Here is a 13015-nt window from a genome sequence, read left to right as displayed (position 1 = left end):
CTTCAATATTTAAAGTTGGGTCCCGTCGCCAAGCAACGGGGAGAGGGGCTTCCACAGAGCCTCATCATTGCCGTGTAGATCAAGCTCGGCAATCCCAGCGTCGGGCTCCAGAGTGGGCTGCTGCTGGTATGATCTTCCAGCACCCTCCGCCAGAGTCTGACGTCGGGAGCTCAACAAAATCATGGCCATTGTTTCCATGAGGGATGGGATTAATGGGAGGGATGGAGATGAGAAGAGTGGGATGTGGATGGCAAGAGCGAGATGGCAATGGCATGGGTGGGGTGGATGAGATGATGGAATTGGTTAAATGTGGCAAAATGGCAGGGACAGTTATTTGATATAACTTATTATTCAAAAGCCACTGTTTGTGCTAAAATGAAGAATCACTAGATTTGAATGAAAATGTTTTAGAAAAGCTGTCGGATGAACTAAAAGAATACTTCAGTATTGATTCTATAGACGAAGGTGAAGATAACACTCTATACCCTCCAGTGATTCTACATAGTCTAACTCCAATAGGCATGCCACGGCACAAACTTAGACTCAAGGAAGGAGCTGTTATAAAGTTGCTATGAAACTTGAATCCTAGACAAGGACTTTGTCATGGAACAAGATTGGTAGTTAGGAAGCTGTTTTCTTCGATGAGAGATGCTGAAATTATATCAGGCAGATTTCAAGGAAATAGTGTGTTTATTCCTCAAATAATATTGAGTCCATCAGATGTAAATCTGCCTTTTCAACTCAGGAGAAAACAGTTCTCAATTAGACTTTCATATTCTATGACCATAAACAAGTCACATAGCCAGACTCTAGCTAAAATTTGTATTTATATTCCTAGGCCTGTTTTTACACATGGACAGCTTTATGTAGCTTTTTCCAAAGTTAAAAATTTTAATTCCGTTAAAGTCTTTGGTGAAAGAATGACTAGAAATCCTATATTTAAAGAAGTACTGTTGCAATAAAGATATTAATTTGACTGCAAATGTTTTATGTGTCTCTGCTAGTATATTATTAAAAGTCTTGATTATGGCATGGTATTCCTGACCACAAATCTTATTTTATTTTGCCATGATTTATGAATAACTGTTTAATGCCAACAAATACACCCTGGTTTAGAAATTCTGGTGAAATGTCACAATTAGAGTCATAGAGAGATACAGCACTGAAACAGGCCCTTCGACCCACTGAGTCTGTGCTGACCAACAACCACCCATTTATACTAATCCTACATTAATCCCATATTCCCTACCACATCCCCACCATTCTCCTACCACCTACCTACACTAGGGACAATTTTACAATGGCCAATTTACCTATCAACTTGCAAGTCATTGGCTGTGGGAGGAAACCAGAGCACCCGGCGGAAACCCACACGGTCACAGGGAGAATTTGCAAACTCCGCACAGGCAGTACCCAGAACTGAACCCGGGTCGCTGGAGCTGTGGTGCTAACCACTGCGCCACACAATTGAAGTGAAACTTGGCAGAATGTTCACTTGCTGTCATGTTCCTGCTGTGATCCTGTCCCAAATGCCAGATAATTGGTATATTTAAATAAGAAGGGTAAGCACCACTCTGCAAAAGCAGCATCACCTCATATCAGCACCCTACTGCCCTGAGAAAGGGTCAGAGGCCGATCCACCCAACCTTTGAAAATGCCAAAATTTTAATCCAGATGAACTCCCACGATCAAAAGAAACTGTTCCAATGCAAGAATTGGCTGCCATTTTATTTTTGAATTTTGAGGCCCACATTAGACCAGAACAGATCTTAAGCTGCTTCTCTGCAAATATCAATGGACCAAATTAGTTGAATACCTGGCAGGATTATGAACATACAAAACTGATGGGCAGGAAAAGACTAATTGGTCCATCAAGCCTGCCGCACACCATGATGGCTGTAACATCATAACTACATACACTTTCCACCCACCCCCCCCCCACCCCCCTACCACCTTCCCCCAGCCATGTAATGTCCTGGGAAAAGCAAAACAAGAGAACAAAATGGAGGGTCACAAATTGCAGTGCAGTTGAAAAATGGTGGAAAGCCTGTAGATGTGGGTTCTACTATGTTTTACAACTCCCCAGCACAGGAATTGCACAAATGGCTCTGTGACTTTATTATCCCCTACCATTCACCTACCATCACACGTGTGAAGAATAAGTAGGCAACTCAGAAATAACTAGTAAAGAAAAGGGAGAAAAAAGCAGAATAGAAAGGCAGAGCTAACAAGACAAAGATGACAAAGACAGATAAGAGAGGGAAATTTATGCCAATTTATGAGCAATGTCACAGGAGATTCACTCATACTCAGCAGTATCAGAAAGTGATTAAACAATTTTGTTTGTACTTTTCTTGTTATGACAGCTGTTTCTGTGATGGGTTCCTGGTGGTTGTCAATAGCTTACCTACACAACAGCTTCAGCTATGTGATTATGTAAAATGAGTTGATTCATACTTACAAATTATAACTACAAACTATTGGTCACTAAAAGAAAGTTAGTTTGTGGAAAAAAAAGTCCCAGTGGTCATGTCTGAAAGAGGATGTTCTGGAGGAAATGAGGTATACCTTATCCATAAATATACCTATGGTTTTGTTTGCGGCAGTCTGGGAAGTTTCAGTTCCAGTATAAAATAAGTGCATTATCATCTATATTTTAGGAAGTGAGGAAGAAAAGAAACTACCTGGATATGCACAAAGAAGTGTACATGTGATGGTGGGTTCACAATGTTTTTAGTAGTGCTAAATTTGAAGAGCACATGCTACTAACACAGAAATAGTACTTGTTTATTGTCAAGAATTTCTATTCTCACTAAAAAAAAACTTGCATTTGTATAGTGCCTTTCACAACCACTGGACATCTCAAAGTACTTTACAGCCAATGAAGTACTTTTTTGAAGTGTAGTCACTGATGTAATGCAGGAAATGCAACAGCCAATTTGCACACAGCAAGTCCCACAAACAGCAATGTCATAATGACCAGATAATCTGTTTTGTGATGTTGACTGAGGGATAAATATTGACCAGGACACCGGTGATAACTCTACTACTCTTCTTCAAAATATGCCATGGGATTTTTTACATCCACCTCAGAGGGTGGACGGGACTTTGGTTTAATGTCTCATCCGAAAGACAGCACCTCCAAAAGTGCAGCACTCCCTCAGTACTGCACTGGAGAGTAAGGCTTGATTTTTGTGCTCAAGTTCTGGAGTGGATCTTAAATAGAGAACCATGCGATTCAGAGGCAAGCGTGCTCCCAACTGAGCCATGGCTGACACACTAACCAAAGCCATTGATGACAAGGGCAGTTTTAAAGGAGAAGGCACTATATTAAGAAATACTTTCAACATTATCCATTCTATCTTCTATGACATAAGCTTCAGTTTACACATTTCACTTGCCCAGGAATAAGTTTCTAAAACACTTCACTGTGAAACACTGCCATTTGACTGGATTAATCTTTTCCCTGTCACATTTTGATGTGTTTCCATTTAATCAACAGCAAACATTGGCAATGCTATTTTTCCAAACTAAAAAAAAGTTCTTGATCTACATCCACGGTCGAATTACTCCATGACAATCAACGGATGTTCTCAGTTAGGATCCCAATGCCTGACACCAGTGTATCATGTCCATTTGCAGTTTGTTTCAATAAAAGATCAGACAGAAAACTTTCAGAAGAGCATTCTAGTCAGGCGATGTTTGTTTTCCATCCAAGGCTGTGAACAGTTAAGTGGCTCAGTGATTTACATTGCAAGTATTCCTTGTGAGAATGGTCTATTTTAATACACAAGTCCTCCTGGCAGAACAGATTGCTGAGATCACACCTGTATAAATGAGCAGGTGACTGAGGGCACCACATGCATGGGAACGAATGGACTGTTCATTATAGGTAAGTCTGTTCGTGTGTAAACCACTGCAATATAGACAGAGTAAGTAACAGTTAGCTAATAGGAATACACTTGTAATTAAAGGTACTACACATCTAGTTTGTACCTCTTTTTTCCCTCTGATCGGATTTCCTGGAGATTTATAAAGTGTAAGGCGGGCCGGGGTGGGGAATTCTGCCTACCAGTCCAAGTACCTCATTTTCCAGTTTGGGATCAATTAATTATGTAGTGGGAGTCTACCACTAAGGGAGAGGGAAGTGAAGGAGTGCCACTGGGAGGCACTCACTGCAGCACCTGAAATTGGTGTTGAGTATGTTAAAAGACAGGAGGCATTTAATGTGCCAGCACTAAATTTTGAATTGCCTCTGAATGAGTCCAGCAGATAAGAACTGGCATTTGGAAGGGTTGGGAGATGGCGAGGTAGCCAATAATCGTAACTTGCAGCCAGTCCTCCTGACTCCCAATGCCACAGACCCCATATCACTTCTATTCTTGTGGCCATCTCTTCCATTGACTATGTAAAAGCAGGAACGGAGGGATATTGGACAGAATCTGAATCCCTACCCACTTACTCTCACTTAAATGCAGTGGGTGAGCAATGGGTGTGTGGCTGATATAAATGACATTGTCGGCACGGAGGGGAAGAAATAAAAATGTGACTGGCTAATTTTAGGTTGGTCTCAATTCTCTGCCCCCATTCTTCCCCTTTTTTGGGCAAGAATTTAGAAGAATTTTGGTTTCTAACATGGAAATTAGTTTTATTTCCAATTATTCTATTACAATGCAGACTTACCTACTATTAAGATCATCAATGAACTTTCATCAAATAAGACATCAGAATTCAACCCATGAACCTATATTCAGCACTACCCCTATTCCACACTCTGTTCAGTTTTAGTTTTGTCAAGAATTTGCACCTCTACTTGGAAATGGCCCCTATGCTGTTGTGCAAAACAAGCAGAAATGAAAATAAGTGTGGAAATGAGATTTTAAGGAGTTACAATATGCGATTAGCCTGAACAGTCAACTATAATGAAGCTGTGAATAATTCTCCAGAAATAGTTTTCCCAGAAATAGCACAATTACATTTGTTCTAAATGTTAGGGAATGAAACAACTTCTCACGTCCAACTCCTTTTTAGAATTTTGTCCCTGATTCTGATAGAAGCACCATTAATGAGTCGAAATAACCCCATAAAAAATAATACCTTCATCAGAGCTTCTTATGGCGATTCTGTAGTAATGAGATATTACTCTAGCGTTACAGAACCTCATCACCAAATTTATTCGCTCCACTATTGGCGGCTCTGCCTTCAACTGCCGAGGTACTAAGCTCTGGCATTCCCTCCCTAAACTTTTCCACTTCTCTCTCTAACCCTCCTCCTCTAACCAAAAAAAAAAGGACTATGGTGTGTTGATAAGGTAAGCTTTTTATTTTATTTCTTCTGTATCGTGTGATTGGTAAAAATTTACTTTCTTCTTTTACTTTTTTGACTTATCTATTAATTGGTTATTTGAAAAAGACCACAGCAGAGAAGAATCAAAGTATTTAGCTCATAAATTTATATAAATTAATAAAGTAATTAACTAAGTAGAGATGGCTGGGCAGGTGATGTGCTGTAGCTGTATGATGTGGGAGCTGGCTGATCCCATTGTGAACGGCAGGGACCACATCTGCAGGAAGTGCACCCAACTCCAGCTCCTCGAGAACCGCGTTAGGGAACTGGAGCTGGAGCTGGATGAACTTCGGATCATTCGGGAGGCGGAGGGGGTTATTGAGAGGAGTTATAGGGAGGTAGTCACACCTCAGGTAAAAGAAGTAGGTAGATGGGTTACCGTCAGGGGAAGGAGAGGGAACCAGCAGGCAGTGCAGGGATCCCCTGTGGCCGTTTCCCTCAACAACAAGTATACCGTTTTGGATACTGTTGGGGGGGACGACTTACCAGGGGTAAGCAATGGGGTACAGGTCTCTGGCACAGAGTCTGTCCCTGTTGCTCAGAAGGGAAGGGGGAAGAGGAGCAGAGCATTAGTCATTGGGGACTCCATAGTTAGGGGAACAGATAGGATGTTCTGTGGGAACGAGAGAGACTCACGGTTGGTGTGTTGCCTCCCAGGTGCCAGGGTTCGTGATGTCTCGGATCGTGTTTTTGGGATCCTTAAGGGGGAGGGGGAGCAGCCCCAAGTCGTGGTCCACATAGGCACCAACGACATAGGTAGGAAGAGAGATGGGGATTTAAGGCAGAAATTCAGGGAGCTAGGGTGGAAGCTTAGAGCGAGAACAAACAGAGTTGTTATCTCTGGGTTGTTGCCCGTGCCACGTGCTAGCGAAGCGAGGAATAGAGAGAGAGAGGAGTTGAACACGTGGCTGCAGGGATGGTGTAGGAGGGAGGGTTTTGGTTTTCTGGATAATTGGGGCTCTTTCTGGGGTAGGTGGGACCTCTACAAACAGGATGGTCTTCACCTGAACCAGAGGGGTACCAATATCCTGGGTGGGAGATTTGCTCATGCTCTTCGGGGGGGTTTAAACTAATTCAGCAGGGGGATGGGAACCTAAATTGTAGTTCCAGTGTACAGAATGTTGAGAGTAGTGAGGTCAGGGATAAGGTTACAAGGACGCAAGAGGGCACTGGCAAGCAAGAACTTGGTTTAAAGTGTGTCTACTTCAACGCCAGGAGCATCCGGAATAAGGTGGGTGAGCTTGCAGCATGGGTTGGTACCTGGGATCTCGATGTTGTGGCCATTTCGGAGACATGGGTAGAGCAGGAACAGGAATGGATGTTGTAGGTTCCGGGATTTAGATGTTTCAGTAAGAACAGAGAAGATGGTAAAAGAGGGGAGGGGTGTGGCATTGTTAATCAAGGAGAGTATTACGGCGGCAGAAAGGACGTTTGAGGACTCGTCTACTGAGGTAGTATGGGCCGAGGTTAGAAACAGGAGAGGAGAGGTCACCCTGTTGGGAGTTTTCTATAGACCTCCAAATAGTTCCAGAGATGTAGAGGAAAGGATAGCGAAGATGATTCTCGACAGGAGCGAGAGTAACAGGGTAGTTGTTATGGGGGACTTTAACTTTCCAAATATTGACTGGAAATACTATAGTTCGAGTACTTTAGATGGGTCAGTTTTTGTCCAGTGTGTGCAGGAGAGTTTTCTGACACAGTATGTAGACAGGCCAACCAGGGGCGATGCCACATTGGATTTGGTACTGGGTAATGAACCCGGCCAGGTGTTAGATTTAGATGTAGGTGAGCACTTTGGTGATAGTGATCACAATTCGGTTAGGTTTACCTTAGCGATGGGCAGGGACAGGTATATACCGCAGGGCAAGAATTATAGCTGGGGGAAAGGAAATTATGATGCGATTAGGCAAGATTTAGGATGCGTAGGATGGGGAAGGAAACTGCAGGGGATGGGCATAATCGAAATGTGGAGCTTATTCAGGGAGCAGCTACTGCGTGTCCTTGATAAGTATGTACCTGTCAGGCAGGGAGGAAGTTGTCGAGCGAGGGAGCCATGGTTTACTAAAGAAGTTGCAGCGCTTGTCAAGAGGAAGAAGAAGGCTTATGTTAGGATGAGACGTGAAGGCTCAGTTAAGGCGCTTGAGAGTTACCAGCTAGCCAGCAAGGATCTAAAGGGAGAGCTAAGAAGAGCAAGGAGAGGACACGAGAAGTCATTGGCGGATAGGATCAAGGAAATCCCTAAGGCTTTCTATAGGTATATCAGGAATAAAAGAATGACGAGAGTTAGATTAGCGCCAATCAAGGATAGTAGTGGGAAGTTGTGTGTGGAATCAGAGGAGATAGGGGAAGTGTTAAATGAATATTTTTCGTCAGTATTTACAGTAGAGAAAGAAAATGTTATCGAGGAGAATACTGAGATACAGACTACTAGGCTAGATGGGATTGAAGTTCACAAGGAGGAGGTGTTAGCAATTTTGGAAAGTGTGAAAATAGATAAGTCCCCTGGGCCAGATGGGATTTATCCTAGGATTCTCTGGGAAGCCAGGGAGGAGATTGCAGAGCCTTTGACCTTGATCTTTATGTCGTCATTGTCGACAGGAATAGTGCCGGAAGACTGGAGGATAGCAAATGTTGTCCCCTTGTTCAAGAAGGGGAGTAGAGACAGCCCTGGTAATTATAGACCTGTGAGCCTTACTTCGGTTGTGGGTAAAATGTTGGAAAAGGTTATAAGAGATAGGATTTATAATCATCTTGAAAAGAATAAGTTCATTAGAGATAGTCAGCACGGTTTTGTGAAGGGTAGGTCGTGCCTCACAAACCTTATTGAGTTTTTCGAGAAGGTGACCAAACAGGTGGATGAGGGTAAAGCCGTGGATGTGGTGTATATGGATTTCAGTAAGGCGTTTGATAAGGTTCCCCATGGTAGGCTATTGCAGAAAATACAGAAGTATGGGATTGAAGGTGATTTAGTGCTTTGGATCAGAAATTGGCTAGCTGAAAGAAGACAGAGGGTGGTGGTTGATGGCAAATGTTCATCCTGGAGTTTAGTTACTAGTGGTGTACCGCAAGGATCTGTTTTGGGGCCACTGCTGTTTGTCATTTTTATAAATGACCTGGATGAGGGTGTAGAAGGGTGGGTTAGTAAATTTGCGGATGACACGAAGGTCGGTGGAGTTGTGGATAGTGCCGAAGGATGTTGTAGGTTACAGAGGGACATAGACAGGCTGCAGAGCTGGGCTGAGAGATGGCAAATGGAGTTTAATGCGGAAAAGTGTGAGGTGGTTCACTTTGGAAGGAGTAACAGGAATGCAGAGTACTGGGCTAATGGGAAGATTCTTGGTAGTGTAGATGAGCAGAGAGATCTTGGTGTCCAGGCACATAAATCCCTGAAAGTTGCCACCCAGGTTAATAGGGCTGTTAAGAAGGCATATGGTGTGTTAGCTTTTATTAGTAGGGGGATCGAGTTTCGGAGCCACGAGGTCATGCTGCAGCTGTACAAAACTCTGGTGCGGCCGCACCTGGAGTATTGCGTGCAGTTCTGGTCACCGCATTATAGGAAGGATGTGGAAGCTTTGGAAAGGGTGCAGAGGAGATTTACTAGGATGTTGCCTGGTATGGAGGGAAGGTCTTACGAGGAAAGGCTGAGGGACTTGAGGTTGTTTTCGTTAGAGAGAAGGAGGAGGGGAGGTGACTTAATAGAGACATATAAGATAATCAGAGGGTTAGATAGGGTGGATAGTGAGAGTCTTTTTCCTCGGATGGTGATGGCAAACACGAGAGGACATAGCTTTAAGTTGAGGGGTGATAGATATAGGACAGATGTCAGAGGTAGTTTCTTTACTCAGAGAGTAGTAGGGGCGTGGAACGCCCTGCCTGCAACAATAGTAGACTCACCAACTTTAAGGGCATTTAAGTGGTCATTGGATAGACATATGGATGAAAATGGAATAGTGTAGGTCAGATGGTTTCACAGGTCGGCGCAACATCGAGGGCCGAAGGGCCTGTACTGCGCTGTAATGTTCTATCTATCTATCTCTCTTTCCTCCTTTAAGATGCTCCTTAAAACCTACCTTCTTGAACTGCTGCAGTCCGTGTGGTGTCGATGCACACACACTGCTGCCAGGTCGGAAGTTCCAGGATTTTGACTCTGCAACAATGAAGTAATGGTGATATATTTTCAAGTCAATATTGTGTGTGACTTGGAAAGGAACTTGCAGATGGTGGTGTTTCCATGCATCTGCTGCCCCTGTTCTTCTAGTTCATGTGTCTACAACCTGTGGCTCCGGAGCCACACACTGTTCGCAACCTTTTCCAGTTGGATCGCATTAACATGAGAAAAGCCGAAAAAAAAATTAAGCCAAGAAAAGTAAGAGCCATGTTTTTATTGTGGGGATAAAAGACTAATCATTATGCTGCACTTTACAATTTCCAAATGATTATTTTAATAGAAAACATCATCAGATTCTGAAGAAACCTGTTTGAGTGGGGGAAGTGGTGGCATAGTGATAATGTTACTGGACTAGTAATCCAGTACCCAAAAACATGGCTCTGGAAACATGGGTTTGAATCCCACCAGGGCAGATCGTGAAATTTGAATTCAATTAATAAATCTGGAATTAAAAATCTAGTCTAAACCCATAAAAATCTAAACCCATCTGGCCCCTTTAGGGAAGGAAATCTGCCACACTTACCTTGCCTACATGTGACTCCAGACCCACAGCAATGTGGTTAACTCTTAAAGTGGCCTAGCAAGCCCCTCAGTCCAAGGGCAATTAGGGATGGACAATAAATGCTAGCCTAACCAGAGACTCCCACAAATGAATGTTTAAAAGAAAAGTGATTATAGCTACAACATGGTTATAGATAATGCCTTTGCTTCAAGGAACAGATTTTATGTTGTGACCATTATTATTTCCAATATAGCTGAAACAATAAATTGTTCTGAATGTGCTATTCGAAGCTTTTTTAATAACAAGAATTAATAGCCAAAAAAATTGTCTTAATTCTATGCATCTTAGTTATAGTTTGTTTTACTGATAAAATTATAGCTAAAGAAAAGTCAAAAGAAGCAATAATTCAGAGTTAGGTATATTTAACTTTGATTTTTTTTCCATTGCTACATAAATTCAATATATGTATTTTATTTATTATATATACAAATTATGTATTCTACCAGGCAATTTGCCAAGTATGTGGTTTAGAAATGCCAAAATGTCATCCTGTGGCTCCCAATAGTTTTTATTTTCAGCATTTTTATATAAAAGGCTATTCGGGTAAATAAAAAGGTTGCCAACCTTTAGTCTAGGTGGTAGAGGCTGCAGGCTTGGATGTTGCTGCTGAAGGAGCCTTTGCGAGTAGCTGCAGTGCACCTTTTAGGTGGAACGTACTGCAGCCAAGATACACCGGTGGTGGTGGAAGTGAATGCTTAAGGTGGTGCATGGGGTGACAATCAAGCAGGCTGCTTTGTCCTAGATGGTGTTGAGCTTCTTGACTGTTGTTGGAACTGCATTCATCCAGACAAGTGGAGAGTATTACATTGCACTCCTGACTTGTAGCTTGCAGATGTTGGAAGGGCTTTGGGGAGACAGGAGGTGAGTCACTCGCTGCAGAATATTCAGCCAGTTCATCAGACTATATTATTTCCACTTGATTTGCACCTGGCCCGAAATTCCTGTGCAAGTGTCAAAGCTTTTGTGTATTAGGCTTATTGATTTGTGGATAACTGATACTCAAATTGTTCACACATTGCACATATGGTACACTGTCATCACCCACATGAAACGAGTGTGGCAGCTGAGGCAGGTTCTGGCTGGTAAAATTCTGAAGAAAACTGCTGTTGCACCAAGTTTTTTGAAAGAGAGTTCTCTACAATGGAGGTTATATTCTACTTTCCCCTGGCAATGGGCTTTGAGAAGGAGGAGGATGGCAAGCAGGGAGAGAAGTGTTATCACAAGGCACCAGAGACACATTATCCAGACCTGCCACTATGCCATACATTGCATCTGTTGGCACTGGCAATGCTACCTGGCAATGCCTGAATAGCACTGTTTAGTAGGGTGGTAGTTAAACTTGTGCCATTTCCTTCAGCAAGTTCTGCAGACAGTCTTCCACAAAGGAATGGCATTGTTCGTGATCATTAGCATGTGGTTGTGATACATCTTATGCCAAATGATGATTTTTTTAAATCCAGTGGCTGGAAACCTGAATTAAACTTTAAAAAATGAAAAAAGGAGCAGATAAAAAGGGACTGCTAGCAGCTAAAATGGCCAGCACAATTTGCATCACTATATCCAACATTCCAATGCATGGAGGTGGAGATAATTTATCCGGCCAGTCACCTCCAGAACAATGACTTGGGGAATTTTGAGTGAATTACCTGCCCTGCTCCCATTAACAAGACATTAATGCATCATTTGGGACATTAAACTGGTGGTGACGAACCACTCAAATCTAATCACTTGAACAATGGGACTCTTGTTGAAAGAAGGGAATTTCTAGACATGAACTAATTAAGTTGCAAAAGTTGCACACTGAGCCATCATGTTGGATCACTGGGTGATGGTCATCTGACAGGCCCACCATCTGTGTGTTTAAGCTGGTGTTTTCTCTGCAGCAACAGAGAGGAGCAACTGGACACCGACTGGAGAAGATCCAAGTGGGGTCCCTCCTCTCTCTCTCCAGTCCACCTTACCAGCTTTGAACCCTGCCTGCTGGCCATAACAACCTAGGCCTATCACTGCTGCAGACAGGAGAGCTTGTGAAGGAAATCATCTGCCTCGCTGTTCTCCAGGAGATCCAATGAACCAGCTGGCCACATCTGCAAGCTGGAAGCCTCAGGACCACCCAATTCAGCCTGGAAGCCAGCCGAGTCATCAAACTCCACAAACTGTATACCCCTTTTTATTGTTTTGGACTCTAATCCAACCAATCTATCCTTCCTCACTCTGTAACCTATTTGTGTGTGTGTGTGTGTGAACCTCAAGTGTGTGTGTGTGTGTGTGTGTGTGTGTGTGTGAACCTCAAGCTTGTGTGTGTGTGTGCGCGCACGTCTGCGTAAGTTGGAGCGTCGTTGATTATTTTACTTAGATCGGTTTAAGTACAATAAAGCTAACCTCATTTTTCAGTAAATTCAAGAAAACCTATCTGGTTGGTTATTTTATAGCACATAAATAGTTAAACACTCACTCTATTGGCAAGTACATCCACTTTAAAAAAAAGAACTAAACCTGTTGCAGTCAAACAAGGAGAGGGACAAGAGGGGAGCCCTTTGACTCCTCCTCACCTGATCGTAACAGAAATTTAGAGGCTCTATGTCTGGGATCACACCCAAAGACAAACAAAACGTAGATAGAAAGAGGGATGAGGTCCTGCAACAAGAATTGAGGGAGCTAGATAGCAGATTAAAAAGCAGGGCTTCAAAAGGTTGTAATCTCTGGATTACTCCCGTTGCCACGTGCTAATGAGTATAGGAATAGGAGAATAGAGCAGATGAATGCATGGCTGAAGACATGGTGCAGGAGGGAGGGCTTTCATTTCCTGGATCACTGGGTCTGTTTCTGGCAAAGGTGGGACCTGTACAAATTGGACGGGCTGCACCTGAACCAGAACAGGACCAAAATCCTTGCTAGGAGGTGTGCTAGTGCTGTTGGGGGGGTGGGGGGGGGGGGGG

Source organism: Heterodontus francisci, chromosome 17, assembly GCF_036365525.1.
Source record: "Heterodontus francisci isolate sHetFra1 chromosome 17, sHetFra1.hap1, whole genome shotgun sequence".
NCBI classification, from domain to species: Eukaryota; Metazoa; Chordata; class Chondrichthyes; order Heterodontiformes; family Heterodontidae; genus Heterodontus; species Heterodontus francisci.
The sequence above is the reverse complement of the archived record's forward strand: the minus strand, read 5'-3'. Positions refer to the sequence as shown.